Here is a 16,061-nt window from a genome sequence, read left to right as displayed (position 1 = left end):
AAATGATGCAATTTCCACAATGTTCAACAGTAGACAATAGAAAAACATTAACTAAAAAATATACAGGACTCGCACCTACAGGAAAGTAAGAAACAGTAGGTAAATATAAAACACATTTACAACAAGCTAAAAAATATCTGAATGCACGTGTAATCTTAGAAATCTCTTCACTCATTCTAAGCAGTAGGTAAATATAAAACAAATTAAATTCTGAAAAAAATAAACAAATCAATGAAGAGGTCTAATAATATAGTAACGTAAAAAATCATATACTTATGAGAGATTCAGTTTGTACCTCATGCTCAAAATCCAAATAAACTGACAATATGAAAATACAAAATCTGTCCGAGATACTCGAACACATTGATTTACTTCATTTTTATGCTTAAGTGGGGAAAAAATTATACTTACTCTGGTGTACTGCACAAACTTGCAATCTACGCACTAAAAAGATGACAACACAAATTTAACATTTATTTATACACAGCAGTCCCTTATGAAATTTAAAATTTCATTAGTGAGGAGCAAGGGTGCATGCCACTACTTATTATTAATTTTAGACCTGGATGTCTAATCTACCTAGATCATCCTTGAGCAAGGAAGTAAAGGTGAAGACCTCTGAACGCTCTCATTGTCTTCCCTCTGTCATACAGCCAAACACATGCTTCATCTTGGAGCGCGGTTAGATCCACCATCAGATTTTAGCTTCTTCGTTGGAGGTTCTTCAATGGGATTGATGCTGGCATTAGTGCGGTCAAAAGCATCAGCCATTTGCATCTCTAGGGCATGTTAATCCACATTTGCAAATGCTGAGTTCCACTTTTAAAACCTGTTAGTATCCATCGTGGGCTACCAAAGAACTGAAAGTGGATAAATGGCATTAGATGGCGAAAGGATTTGCATTACAGCATTAGTATAGGGATTTTGATTACTCGAAGCTGGTGCATAATCAAGTATCATCATTAGTCCACAGATCTTAAGCGCCGCTAGAATCGGTGAAAAGTCAATATAAATAGTTCATCAAACTATTAATGTCGGCTAAAAGATCTCACCGACAAAACAATTCATGTAACATAAGATTGTGTCAAACATTTTTTTAAGTAAATATAAATAGTTCATCAAACTAATAATGTCGTCTAAAAGATCTCACCGACAAAACAATTCATGTAACATAAGATTCGAAATAAACAAAACAAAACAGAGATTAAAAATAAAACCACCAAATCTGGAAGCACAAGAATATTTGCTACAAACCCTGCTTCTACATTTAACATCTTTTTTTTTTTGAGCTGTACATTTAACATCTTTGGCAAGGGGTGATTGAACACATGTAACCAATATCAAGTCTCGGAACAGGGTGATAGAGATAGTAAAATGCTCAACATGAAAACTAATTAGGAAATAATTTGGTCACTACTTAGTTATGACAAAATGGTAATATATAGAAACTGAAAATGTATCTGTCCACTCATCCGGTTCTTGCTCCCAAACAACTATCCTACATCCTAGCAGTCTTTTTCAGTATTTTCATCATCTTTCTTAAGCCAACTTTTGATCACTACTGAGTTGCATCCTTGTGTTTATTCAAATCACTGACATGTGTACAAGAATACGTAGTAGAGGATTAGGTGTTAGACAAAGTTTTGTACAGTACAAAAATATGATGCCAACCAACTGCATATATTAGAAACAGATTAGCTGCAGGAACTGGCTAGCTTTCAAGAAAAACATTTAAATTTTCAATGACCAAATGCTACATTAGTGCAGAACCACATATGATCATAATATGTCCAAACCAATTTGGCCAACTGTAGGATAACGTTGCATAGAAAACAAAAATTTTCCTACCGCGAACACGCAATCCAAGCCAAGATGCAATCTAGAAGACGGTAGCAACGAGGGGGTATCGAGTCTCACCCTTGAAGAGATTCCAAAGCCTACAAGAGGAGTCTCTTGCTGCTGCGGTAGACGATCACTTGCCGCTTGCAAAAGCGCGTAGAAGATCTTGATCACGATCGGTTCCGGCGCCACGAACGGGCAGCACCTCCGTACTCGGTCACACGTTCGGTTGTTGATGAAGACGACGTCCACCTCCCCGTTCCAGCGGGCAGCGGAAGTGGTAGCTCCTCTTGAATCCGACAGCACGACGGCGTGGTGTCGGTGGCGGTGTAGAAGTCCGGCGGAGCTTCGCTAAGCTACGCGGGCAATATGGAGTGGAGGAGCAAAGCTAGGGTTTGGGAGGGGGTGGCCGGCCACTCAAGGGGGGCGGCCAGCTTATGGTCTTGGGGTGGCCGGCCCCCTCCCTTGGCCCCTCATTATATAGGTGGATCCCAAGTGTTGGTGTCCAAGTCTTCGAATAAGACCCGAAACCAAAACCTTCCATAGGAGGGGGAAACCTAGCCCAACTAGGACTCCCACCCAAAGGTGGGATTCCCACCTCCCATGTGGGGGGTGGCCGGCCCCCTATGGTGGAGTCCACTTGGGACTCCACCCCATCTAGGGCTGGCCGGCCATGGTGGTGGAGTCCCATGTGGACTCCACCTTCCTTGGTGGTTTCTTCCGGACTTTTCTAGAACCTTCTAGAACCTTCCATAGAACCTTCCGCGACATTTTATTTCACATAAAATGACATCCTATATATGAATCTTATTCTCCCACCATTCCTAACTCCTCGTGATGTCCGGATCTCATCCGGACTCCGAACAAATATTCGAACTCCATTCCATAATTCAAGTGCTACCATTTCAACATCCAACTTTAAGTGTGTCACCCTACGGTTCGAGAACTATGCGGACATGGTTGAGTACTCACTCCGACCAATAACCAATAGCGGGATCTGGAGATCCATAATGGCTCCCACATATTCAACGATGACTTTAGTGATCGAATGAACCATTCACATACATTACCAATTCCCTTTGTCTCGCGATATTTTACTTGTCCGAGGTTTGATCTTCGGTATCACTCTATACCTTGTTCAACCTCGTTACCGACAAGTACTCTTTACTCGTACCGTGGTATGTGATCTCTTATGAACTATTCATATGCTTGCAAGACATTCGACGCCATTCCACCGAGAGGGCCCAGAGTATATCTATCCGTCATCGGGATGGACAAATCCCACCGTTGATCCATATGCCTCAACTCATACTTTCCGGATACTTAATCCCACCTTTACAGCCACCCATTTACGCGGTGGTGTTTGGTGTAATCAAAGTACCTTTCCGGTATAAGTGATTTACATGATCTCATGGTCATAAGGACTAGGTAACTATGTATCAAAAGCTTATAGCAAATAACTTAATGACGAGATCTTATGCTACGCTTAATTGGGTGTGTCCATTATATCATTCACACAATGACATAACCTTGTTATTAATAACATCCAATGTTCATGATTATGAAACTAATCATCCATTAATCAACAAGCTAGTTTAAGAGGCATACTAGGGACTTCTTGTTTGTCTACATATCACACATGTACTAATGTTTCGGTTAATACAATTCTAGCATGATATATAAACATTTATCATAAACATAAAGATATAAATAATAACCACTTTATTATTGCCTCTAGGGCATATCTCCTTCGCCTCCCACTTGCACTAGAGTCAATAATCTAGATTACATTGTAATATACCTAACACCCATGGCATTCTCGGTGTTGGTCATGCTTTGCCCTAGGGAGAGCTTTAGTCAACGGATCTGCTACATTCAGATCGGTGTGTACTTTGCAAATCTTTACTTCTCCATCTTCGATGTACTCGCGAATCGAGTGGTAACGCAGCCTTGATATGCTTCAGCCTCTTGTGTGACCTTGGCTCTTGTGCATTGGCGATGGCACCCATGTTATCACAAGAATGATTAATGGGTCCAATGCACTAGGAACCACACCGAGCTCTACAATGAACCTCTTCATCCATACCGCTTCCGATGAAGCCTCCGAAGCCGCTTATGTACTCGATTCCGTTGAAGACTTCGCCACCGTGCAATCGCTTCGAGCTTGCCCAGCTTATCGCAAAGACCATTCAATATAAACACGTACCCAGATTGTGACTTAGAGTCATCAGATCAGTGTTCCAACTTGCATCGGTGTAACCGTTTACAACGAGCTCTTGGTCACCTCCATAACAAAGAAACATATCCTTAGTTCTTTTCAAGTACTTCAGATATTCTTGACCGCTGTCCAGTTGTTCCATTCCTGGATCACTTTGATATCTCGCTAGTCAAACTAACAGCATGTGCTATATCCGGTCTAGTACATAGCATGGCATACATGATAGATCCTATCGCCGAGGCATAGGGGATGTTACTCATCCTTTCTCTTTCTTCTGCCGTAGCCGGTCCTTGAGTTTTACTCAATACCTTGCACAGTAACATAGGTAAGAACCCTTTCTTACTTTCGTCCATTCTAAACTTCTTTAGAATCTTGTCCAGATATGTACTCAGTGATAGCCCTATTAGGCGTCTTGATCTATCTCTATAAATCTTGATGCCTAATATATACGATGCTTCACCAAGGTCTTTCATTGAAAAACTATTATTCAAATAACCCTTAACACTGCTTAATAGTTCTATATCATTCCCGATCAATAATATGTCATCTACATATAATATCGGGAATGCTACAGAGCTCCCACTCACTTTCTTGTAAATACAGGCCTCTCCATGACACCGTATAAACCCGAAGTCTTTGATCACCTTATCAAAGCGTCGGTTCCAACTTCTTGATGCTTGCTTCAGTCCATAGATTGAACGCTGAAGTTTGCATACTTTGTCAGCATTTTTAGGATCGACAAAACCTTTGGGTTGTACCATATACAACTCTTCCTCAATGTCTCCATTAAGGAACGCCGTTTTGACATCCATCTGCCAAATCTCATAATCGAAAAATGCAGCTATTGCTAACAAAATCCTCACAGATTTTAGCTTCGCTACAGGTGAGAAAGTCTCATCGTAGTCAACTCCTTGAATTTGTCGGAAACCCTTTGCGACAAGTCGAGCTTTATAGACAGTAATATTACCATCAGCATCTGTTTTTCTCTTGAAGATCCATTTATTCTCGACACCCTTTCGGCTATCGGGTAAGTCTACCAAAGTCCATACTTTGTTATCATACATGGATCCCATTTCGGATTTCATGGCTTCTTGCCATTTGTTGGAATCTGGGATCATCATCGCTTCTTCATATGTCGCAGGGTCCTCATCATTGTTATCCACAATCATGACATTTAGACAAGGATCATACCAATAAGTAGTGGCACGTTCCCTTGTCGATCTGCGAGGTTCGATAGTTTCCTCGTTCGAAGTTTCATGATCATTATCATTAGCTTCCTCTCGTTGCCGGTGTAGGCGGTACAGGTACAATTTCCGGTATCGCGCTACTCTGATCAACGAGTATAGATTCATCAATCTCATCGAAGTTCTACTTTTCTTCCAAATACTTCTTTAGTGAGAAATTCTTTCTCAAGAAAGGTTCCGTTCTTAGCAACAAAGATTTTGCCTTCGGATCTGTAATAGAAAGTGTACCCTATAGTTTCCTTAGGGTATCCTATGAAGATGCATTTCTCCGCTTTGGGTTCTAGCTTGTCCGGTTGTAACTTCTTTACATAGGCTTCGCAACCCCAAACTTTCAGGAACGATGACTTAGGTTTCTTATTAAACCATAATTCATACGGTGTCGTTTCTACGGATTTTGATGGTGCTCTATTTAAAGTGAATGCGGCTGTCTCTAATGCATAACTCCAAAATGATAACGGCAAATCAGTAAGAGACATCATACTACGAACCATATCTAAAAGAGTTCGATTACGACGTTCGGACACACCGTTTCGTTGAGGTGTTCCAGGCGGTGTCAATTGTGAAAGTATTCCGCATTTCTTTAAATGTATGCCAAACTCATAACTCAGATATTCACCTCCACGATCAGATCGTAGAAATTTGATCTTCTTGTTACGTTGATTTTCTACTTCACTTTGAAATTCCTTAAACTTCTCGAAAGTTTCGGATTTATGTTTCATGAAATAGATATACCCATATCTACTCAGATCATCTGTGAAGGTTAGAACATAACGATAACCACCGCGCGATGCTACGCTCATTGGTCCACATACATCGGTATGTATGATTTCCAATAAGTCGCAGCTCGCTCCATCATACCAGAAAATGGAGTCTTTATCATTTTTCCCATTAGACATGCTTCGCATCTATCAAGTGACTCAAAGTCAAGTGATTCAAGTAATCCATCAGTATGGAGTTTCTTCATGCATTTCACTCCAATATGACCAAGACGACAGTGCCACATATAAGTAGAATTACCATTAAGTTTAATTCGCTTAGCATCAATGTTATGTATATGCGTATCACTACTATCGAGATCTAACAGAAATAAGCCATTCTTTTGTGGTGCTCGACCATAAAAGATATTATTCATAAAAATAGAACAACCATTATTCTCAGACTTGAATGAATAACCGTCTTGCATTAAACAAGATCCAGATATAATGTTCATGCTCAACGCGGGTACAAAATAACAATTATTTAGGCTTAAAACTAATCCCGAAGGTAGATGTAGAGGAAGTGTGCCGACAGCGATCACATCGACTTTGGATCCATTTCCAACGCGCATCGTCACTTCATCTTTCAAGAGTCTTCGTTTATTCTTTAGTTCCTGTTTCGAGTTACGTATATGAGCAACCGAACCAAGTATCAAATACCCGTGTACTAGTACGAGAACCAAAGTGAGATAAACATCTATAACATGTATATCAGATATACCTTCTTTCTTCTTCTTGACAAGGCCGCTCTTCAGATCAGCCAGATACTTGGAGCAATTACGCTTCCAGTGTCCCTTCTCCTTGCAGTAATAGCACTCAGCATCAGGCTTAGGGCCGTTCTTAGGTTTCATAGGAGGCGTGGCAGCTTTCTTGCCACCTTTCTTGAATTTTCCCTTAGACTTGCCCTGTTTCTTGAAACTGGTGGTCTTGTTGACCATCAACACTTGGTGCTCTTTCTTGATCTCAATCTCAGCAGCTTTTAGCATGCCAAAGAGTTCAGGTAACTCCTTGTTCATGTTCTGCATATTGTAGTTCATCACAAAGTTCTTGTAACTTGGTGGCAGTGATTGAAGGACACGATTAATCCCCGATCTGTTAGGAATCACTATTCCCAAGTCACTGAGTTTCTTTGCATGCCCGGTCATGGCGAGCATGTGCTCACTAACGGAGCTGCCTTCTTCCATCATGCAGCTGAAGAATTGTTTCGATGCTTCATAGCATTCCACGGCCGCATGAGTCTCGAATATAGCTTTCAGCTCATTCATCAACTCATGAGGATCATGGTGCTCAAAACGTTTTTGAAGATCGGATTCCAGACTGCACAGGATGGCACACTGAACTTGAGAGTACCGAGTTTTCCGAGTTGCGTAAACAGCTTTTACTTCATCGGATTCATCTTCTGCAGGAGGGTCACCTATCGGTGCATCAAGCACAAATTGCAGATTTCCGCCAGAGAGGAAGATCCTCACATGACGGAACCAGTCGGTGAAGTTGCTACCGTTGCTCTTAAGTTTCTCTTTCTCTAGGAACTGATTAAAATTGATTGGGGACGCCATCTCTACAACATATATTTGCAATAGTTTAGACTAAGTTTATGACAAATTGAGTTCAAATTTTAATTCAATATAATTAAAACCCTAGGTGAACTCCCACTCAAAACAATATCCCTCGCATTGTCTTAGTGATCACACGAACCAAATCCACCGCACCTATGTCCGATCATCACGAGACAAGGTGTGATTTCAATGGCGAACACTCAAAGTGTTCATCATATCAACCATATGATTCATGCTCTACCTTTCAGTATCACGTGTTCCGAGACCATGTCTGTACATGCTAGGCTCGTCAAGGCCACCTTAGTATCCGCATGTGCAAAACTGTCTTGCACCCGTTGTATGCACTTGTTGATTCTATCACACCCGATCATCACGAGATGCTTCGAAACGACAAGTCTTGGCAACGGTGCTACTAAGGATGAACACTTTATTATCTTGAGATTTTAGTGAGGGATCATCTTATAATGCTACCGTCGCGATCTAAGCAAAATAAGATGCATAAAAAGGATTAACATCACATGCAGTTCATATGTGATATGATATGGCCCTTTTGTCTTTGCGCCTTTGATCTTCATCTCCAAAGCACGGACATGATCTCCATCATCTTCGGGCATGATCTCCATCATCGTCGGCGTAGCACCAAGGTCAATGGCGCCGTCTTCATGATTGTCCTCCATGTAGCAACTATTACAACTACTTTGAGATACTACTCAACATGAAATTTAAAGACAACCATAAGGCTCCTGCCGGTTGCCACAATACAATAATGATCATCTCATACATATTCATCATCACATTATGGCCATATCACATCACCAAACCCTGCAAAAACAAGTTAGACGTCTCTAATTTGGTTTGCATATTTTACGTGGTTTAGGGTTTTCGAGAGAGATCTAATCTACCTACGAACATGAACCACAACATTGATACTAATGTTTTCAATAGAAGAGTAAATTGAATCTTTACTATAGTAGGAGAGACAGACACCCGCAAAGCCTCTTATGCAATACAAGTTGCATGTCGAACGAGGAACAAGTCTCATGAACGCGGTCATGTAAAGTTAGTCCGAGCCGCTTCATCCCACTATGCCATAAAGATGCAAAGTACTCAAACTAACGATAACAAGAGCATCAACGCCCACAAACCATTGTGTTCTACTCGTGCAACCATCTATGCATAGACACGGCTCTGATACCACTGTAGGATAACGTTGCATAGAAAACAAAAATTTTCCTACCGCGAACACGCAATCCAAGCCAAGATGCAATCTAGAAGACGGTAGCAACGAGGGGCTATCGAGTCTCACCCTTGAAGAGATTCCAAAGCCTACAAGAGGAGGCTCTTGTTGCTGCGGTAGACGATCACTTGCCGCTTGCAAAAGCGCGTAGAAGATCTTGATCACGATCGGTTCCGGCGCCACGAACGGGCAGCACCTCCGTACTCGGTCACACGTTCGGTTGTTGATGAAGACGACGTCCACCTCCCCGTTCCGGCGGGCAGCGGAAGTAGTAGCTCCTCTTGAATCCGACAGCACGACGGCGTGGTGTCGGTGGCGGTGTAGAAGTCCGGCGGAGCTTCGCTAAGCTACGCGGGCAATATGGAGTGGAGGAGCAAAGCTAGGGTTTGGGAGGGGGTGGCCGGCCACTCAAGGGGGGCGGCCAGCTTATGGTCTTGGGGTGGCCGGCCCCCTCCCTTGGCCCCTCATTATATAGGTGGATCCCAAGTGTTGGTGTCCAAGTCTTCGAATAAGACCCGAAACCAAAACCTTCCATAGGAGGGGAAACCTAGCCCAACTAGGACTCCCACCCAAAGGTGGGATTCCCACCTCCCATGTGGGGTGGCCGGCCCCCTATGGTGGAGTCCACTTGGGACTCCACCCCATCTAGGGCTGGCCGGCCATGGTGGTGGAGTCCCATGTGGACTCCACCTTCCTTGGTGGTTTCTTCCGGACTTTTCTAGAACCTTCTAGAACCTTCCATAGAACCTTCCGCGACATTTTATTTCACATAAAATGACATCCTATATATGAATCTTATTCTCCGGACCATTCCGGAACTCCTCGTGATGTCCGGGATCTCATCCGGGACTCCGAACAAATATTCGAACTCCATTCCATAATTCAAGTGCTACCATTTCAACATCCAACTTTAAGTGTGTCACCCTACGGTTCGAGAACTATGCGGACATGGTTGAGTACTCACTCCGACCAATAACCAATAGCGGGATCTGGAGATCCATAATGGCTCCCACATATTCAACGATGACTTTAGTGATCGAATGAACCATTCACATACATTACCAATTCCCTTTGTCTCGCAATATTTTACTTGTCCGAGGTTTGATCTTCGGTATCACTCTATACCTTGTTCAACCTCGTCTCCTGACAAGTACTCTTTACTCGTACCGTGGTATGTGGTCTCTTATGAACTCATTCATATGCTTGCAAGACATTAGACGACATTCCACCGAGAGGGCCCAGAGTATATCTATCCGTCATCGGGATGGACAAATCCCACTGTTGATCCATATGCCTCAACTCATACTTTCCGGATACTTAATCCCACCTTTATAGCCACCCATTTACGCAGTGGTGTTTGGTGTAATCAAAGTACCTTTCCGGTATAAGTGATTTACATGATCTCATGGTCATAAGGACTAGGTAACTATGTATCAAAAGCTTATAGCAAATAACTTAATGACGAGATCTTATGCTACGCTTAATTGGGTGTGTCCATTATATCATTCACACAATGACATAACCTTGTTATTAATAACATCCAATGTTCATGATTATGAAACTAATCATCCATTAATCAACAAGCTAGTTTAAGAGGCATACTAGGGACTTCTTGTTTGTCTACATATCACACATGTACTAATGTTTCGGTTAATACAATTCTAGCATGATATATAAACATTTATCATAAACATAAAGATATAAATAATAACCACTTTATTATTGCCTCTAGGGCATATCTCCTTCACCAACTTGCATCAACTATGAAAAAAAAATCAATTCTGCTGCTGCAACATGTATAAAAGCACACGGCATTACCTAATAGGCTAATGTCCATGCAAGAAGCTATCTCAAGATCCATATTTCCATCGGGGGCATGGAAGCTTCATGCAAGCAAAACAAAAAACAGGTTACAGAGTTTACCTCAGAGTTTGCATGGTGACCAGGCCACTCTGAAACGTCAAATTTCTCTGCGATGTTTTGAGATCATAATCAAGATTGAAAAATTAAAATAAAACCAATCATATAGAGTTTCCCAAAGGTATTCTGCAAAATGAAGAGAATTATACATACAAGTTACTATCAGGCCTATGGTATAATAAGAATATTAGAAGATAAAGAAAAATAATATAAAAATGTGGTGTTAAATTTCCAATCAAGTAAAATGTCATATTTATATTCGTTGGTACGCTGAGTTTTATCATAGCACGGTACACAACAATGTTACTGCATAAGACAATACATTTTGCTATCAACTAACTATATAAGAAATAGTATGTGTACACTCCTGCCTATGAAAATATCCAGAGCAGCAGCACCTAGCCGCAAGGTGCTCCAACATCTCAGTGCAAGTTTCATGTTAATGTCAAATTATAAGTCCTACCAGCGATAACACTATCAAGAAGTAAGTCCTACTACAATTTCCATCAAACCCCTAAATGGTGCAGCATAAACATAATATTCAATGTTAGATCAGAAGGCTCCAACCTGAGCTCTGAGTGTGTACAATATGTCTACTGGTACCTCAGGAGAAGGTGAAGTGCAGCTGTGCAGGTTAAGGAGTGTCAAATACTCGAACGCTTTTTGAGTACTTGGTACAGTCAAATGGAAGTACATCTTATTGTAGACCTTAATACGAAGTTTGAAAAGTGAATGGTGTAAACTGACCTCCCCACAAGCCTCCGTGGCAGCAGGCCATTTTCAAAAATTTGCGCTCTGAAATCTCATCTTTTAGTTTTTGCATACCACTCCCTATCTCTCTGCCTCTTGACCTCTTTAGGATCTGCATATATAGCATGTTTTAGTAATTCAAATAATCTGTGCCATGCTCAACGCAACCTTCCTTGTTAACTACCTTGGCTTTGCCCAATAGTTATGTCCTGAATGGATTGCCTTTGGAAGATGAAATCCATTTGGTGATTGACAATATCATGTAATCGAGCAACTGAAAATACACATTCACAACCAAATAAATAAATTTCTAGAAAACAAAATAAGTTGCAGCCAACTAAATTCCATATGCTAGTAACTATTTGAGAACATTCCAACTTAGTGTAGTGCATGAATGGAAGGAAAACTTGAATTCAACTGCATAAGTGTATGAGCTTCGTACACTCCAAGAAATGGACATAATTTCTATAGGTTTAGGCATCCAGAACATTACTACATTTTTTTTCATGACATTAGTACAATTATATACATGTAAGCTGTAAGATGTAACCATGTATATCAAAATATCTACACCACTCACTATGGTAGGCAGAGGACCGTTGCTTAATCTGATATTCTTTCCGGTTGTACCTTGAAATTATTGCACATAATTATTTCAGAGCAGAATCTGCATGAAAATAATAATCGCGAGAAATCTGAAACAACGTGCTAGAAGTGAAAAATAAAAAACTTCAAATAATATCTTTCAGGATGGAAACAAAGCTTTATCCTTCTAAGAACAAAAGTACTAATAAGATATATCTCAATTTCTGGACATCCAAAAAGGATGAAACAAAAAAAATCTGTTGTTCAGGTCTTACCAAGGATCTGTTAATATCTATATTTAGATTTAGATCAATGTAACTGAAAATATCAAATTCGGAAATCAATGAGGCATATGCAAATCAAGTCCATTAACCACATTGGATATTTGAAATACTTCCCAGCTTGCTAAATAGTTGACGAAAAGCCTGGTTAAAAGCCTAATCTTTCTCATATTTAATTAATCAAACCATTTTCTTTCGTTATCTGAATAACTTTTAAATTGTTTACTGAACTTTTCTTTTCTTTGTCAAACTGTACTGAAGTTCAGGTTTTGTACTTCGTCAATTTTAACTCCTGCAATAATTCAAGCAATACGACAGAAAAAAATAGTTCCATCTCCCATGTAAAACAGATTATACTCCTAGTCAAATTGCAAAAGCCAACAACACAGGACAAGGAATCCCCTCCAATCTTTAAAGACGTGCACATAGATTACTCATCCTCCCTCCAATCATCTAAAATCAAAAGTAAAACAACAGTGAACTGTCACAACGACTGAAGAATTAACGAATTACCTCCATTACTCTAGCAACGAAGCATGTCAAGGCGTGGCGGATGGAGAGGTTCCGTCGATGGACGGGATCGGTGCGAGAAATAAAGGCGTGAGGCCGGAGTCCTTTGAGACCCTGTCGTTGAGGGTGAAGAAGATGTCGCGGTGGGTACGGACTATTGGCGGGAGCAGGGAACGTAACCTCGATGCTCGACTCCAGTGCTCTCACTGGCCAAAAAAATCGTACCGGCGAGCTCCACGAAGGCAGCAGCGGATCTCGAGTTTCCTGCTAGTCTCGTGACAGCGACGTCGGATACGGCGTTTCTTCGAGCTGAGGAAGACCGCGGGGACGGCATCCGCGGCGGCGTGCGCGGGGACGGCATCCACGGCGGCGTGCGCGGGGACGCGGGGGCGGGGGGACTGCTATTGTGGAGAGCGGCGCCGCGGTGTGATGGTCGACGGCGGCAGCGGCATGCGGCGGCGGCGCGCGGGAGGAGGCGCCGTGTGTATTCTGTACAGCGGCGGCATCGGCTCCTGTTTCTCTCGGGCGTGGAACCGCTCTATGCGGTACCTAGTGGAGACGGGATTAGTGGAGACGGGATCCTGCGCTCAACGCGTTGAGTTGCTCAACATTAGGTGATTTTGGGTCGTTGGATCTGGCAAGTGTAGGGCCTAGATCTGTTGGATCTGCCTCTCTCTCCCTTTTTATATTAGTGGAGATGGAGATGGAGATGCGGCGGCCGGAGGCGCGCCCATCCACCGCAGCTAGAGAACCCGCGTCCATGCCGTCTCGGTAGCCCGCGTTCGCCGGCGGGGCGTGCCTTGGCCTGAGGCCGCGCGCTCCCCCGTCGAACGGCGGTTGCCGTGTCGTGCGGACATGCGTGAGGCGGTGGTGCGTGCCGGCAAGCCAGCAGCGACGGCGAGGCGGGGAGGCCCGCCATCGTCTTTCTTCTTTCCGCGCATCGAGCGCGTCCTTCCGTACGTCCCCTCCGACGGGAGCGGACGGCGTGGCGGATATTTCCAAGGAGTTCCGGGCCGTGCTAGTTCATTTGGTGGTGACGACGACGAGCTGGACTCAAAGGTCCAGGCGTCCGTCCATGAGCACGGCGGCGGCTTTTCACGCGTCTTCTGCGACAGGAGAAAGACGGCGTTGCAGCATCCTTCGTGAGTTCCCCATCTCTCTATCTTTTTTGGTCAGTTTCTTTATTCGGATTTAGTGAAACGTCCGAATTGGGAAAAACCAGGGTTAGGGTTCTTGATAAATTGATGATTTTCCTTCATTGCAGACACATAATCACCTCCTTCTAATTGCTTAACAGTCCACAACCGGGAGCATGTGAACACTATCATGGGAACAGTTTAATAATCATGTTCATTACTACTGATCCATGGCAATTAGATGTAAAACCACATCATCAACAGGGAAAGGCCAACGACCAAAACAATTGACATAAGGACCTGATTAGGGTTCTAACAGAGATTAAACTAGCTCTGATACCATTGTTAGTATTTATTAGCCTTTAGCTAATTAACATAAGGATCTAATCTCTATTTAGAACACCAACTTCAGATTAGACTTTGTGTACCTGAGATGGCCAGCGATTACCCTCTCCGCCTGTTCTTGCAGGCTTGCTGAAAAGCTCGGAGAAGATGATCATGGGCAGCAGCTTGGTGAGGTGGAGATGTCCTGAACGCCGCAGGCACATCCCTCCCGGTGGCCGGTGGTGGAGACGGTCTTCTGATCCCCTTAGCCCTCATTTTAGGATCGGGTTGGTAGGAGTTTTCAAGGTCCTTGACCTGTACTTGTGTGTCTCCCCAAAAGGGGTTTTCCTCCTCTTTTATATGTGTAGGGCCAAGGACAGGGACCGAAACCAGTTAGTTGCGTTAGATGCCTCCGATCAAGGCATGTACGTGAGGGAGGACTTTGTCTCCCTGCTTTTCCTCACAGTTTGTTATCCTATGAGATCAATTCCAACAAGCTCCACTACGTACCTTGAACCCTGATGAATTATTCAGGTCCAATGACAGTATGACACACATGCGTATGCCCCCAGCGCATGCCGACGTGTCTATGTGGCGTGCCGGCAATCAGCACGGCAGCGACCGATCAGACCATATGATTCAAATCTCCACCTCCCGATACCATATGTGTCGTGGTATCGTCACGGCATATGCCATAGGGTGGCTAATCGAGGTGGCCCCTAGTGGACTCACGGCGGTATCCGGATGCGGGTATGGGCACGAGCGACACGGCGACGTACCCAGGTTCGAGGCCCTCCGATGGAGGTAACACCTCTACTCCTGCTATGTGTGTATATGGTGATATCACAGTACAATGATGCTCCTAGAGCTGTATCCGGCTGCTCCTGGGAGGCTAAGGTAGACGAAGGTCCCTCTCACAGGGCAGCGCTAAGACTAGAATGAATGAGAAGTGATCGATCCTCCCCCGCACGAGGGGGGTAGCCCAGCTTATATAGGCGCTGGCACTTTACATAGAAGTCCCTATAGTCTAGTGGCCGGCTTGGCCGGCTCCGGCTTCCGCTCCTTCCCGAGGCGTTGACGTCACGGAGCCGTTGAGGCGTAGTGGCCCATCCCATCCGCCTGCTGGTCAGCGGTATGGCGAGGAAGTGTCCCTGTCGCCATCATGCCCTGTAGCCGGTACGGACCGACGTACGCCATGATGGCCTGTCTGCCGCGTGGCACTGTTGCTCCACAGTGCCCCGTGCTTTACGGGAGACGAGGTCAGCGTGGACCTTTGAACCCGGACCACCTACCCAGTTCCTTCTCGTACAAGACTCGCCAGCCGGGAGTCGGTCTAAGGTGTAAACCCCAGTCGGATATGGCTTGTAGAAGCCGGCCCAGCCACAGCGTTGAAGGCCGTAGCCAGGCCGACTAGGACTTAGAGTCAGCCGACTCCTTGGTCAGCCGGCCACGGCTCCAGCCGGCTGCTCCTCAGCCGGCCTTTGCCGCGAGCCGGCCGATCTTAGCCGGCTGCTCCGCGTCCATTGCCCTACCCGGGGTCTTCCCCCCGACACTAGCCCCCGAAGCTGGCAAGGTCCTGCATTTAGGAGGGACCTGGGCAGATTTCCCTGGCTTTATCTTTCGAATGTGTTTCAGCGGCATTTGAAGGGGCCGACTGAGGATTTTCATTCAGCCGGCTGCGCCCTTATCCGGCTTGCTTTGTCCGG

The 16,061-nt window shown here is 43.9% G+C and overlaps 1 long non-coding RNA gene across 1 annotated transcript; it reads right to left on the bottom strand.

Annotated features, from left to right (window-relative positions):
• Positions 1-567: 567 nt before the first annotated feature.
• On the bottom strand, positions 568-12,385 carry LOC127318083 (uncharacterized). The gene is made up of 5 exons (XR_007861675.2): positions 12,100-12,385; positions 11,704-11,793; positions 11,517-11,631; positions 10,773-10,895; positions 568-860 (listed from the first exon to the last, which is right to left on the bottom strand). It is a non-coding gene; the product is annotated as an uncharacterized lncRNA (long non-coding RNA).
• Between the last annotated feature and the right edge of the window lie 3,676 nt (positions 12,386-16,061).

This window comes from Lolium perenne, chromosome 1, assembly GCF_019359855.2.
Source record: "Lolium perenne isolate Kyuss_39 chromosome 1, Kyuss_2.0, whole genome shotgun sequence".
NCBI classification, from domain to species: Eukaryota; Viridiplantae; Streptophyta; class Magnoliopsida; order Poales; family Poaceae; genus Lolium; species Lolium perenne.
This window is presented reverse-complemented; position numbering and strand designations above follow the sequence as displayed.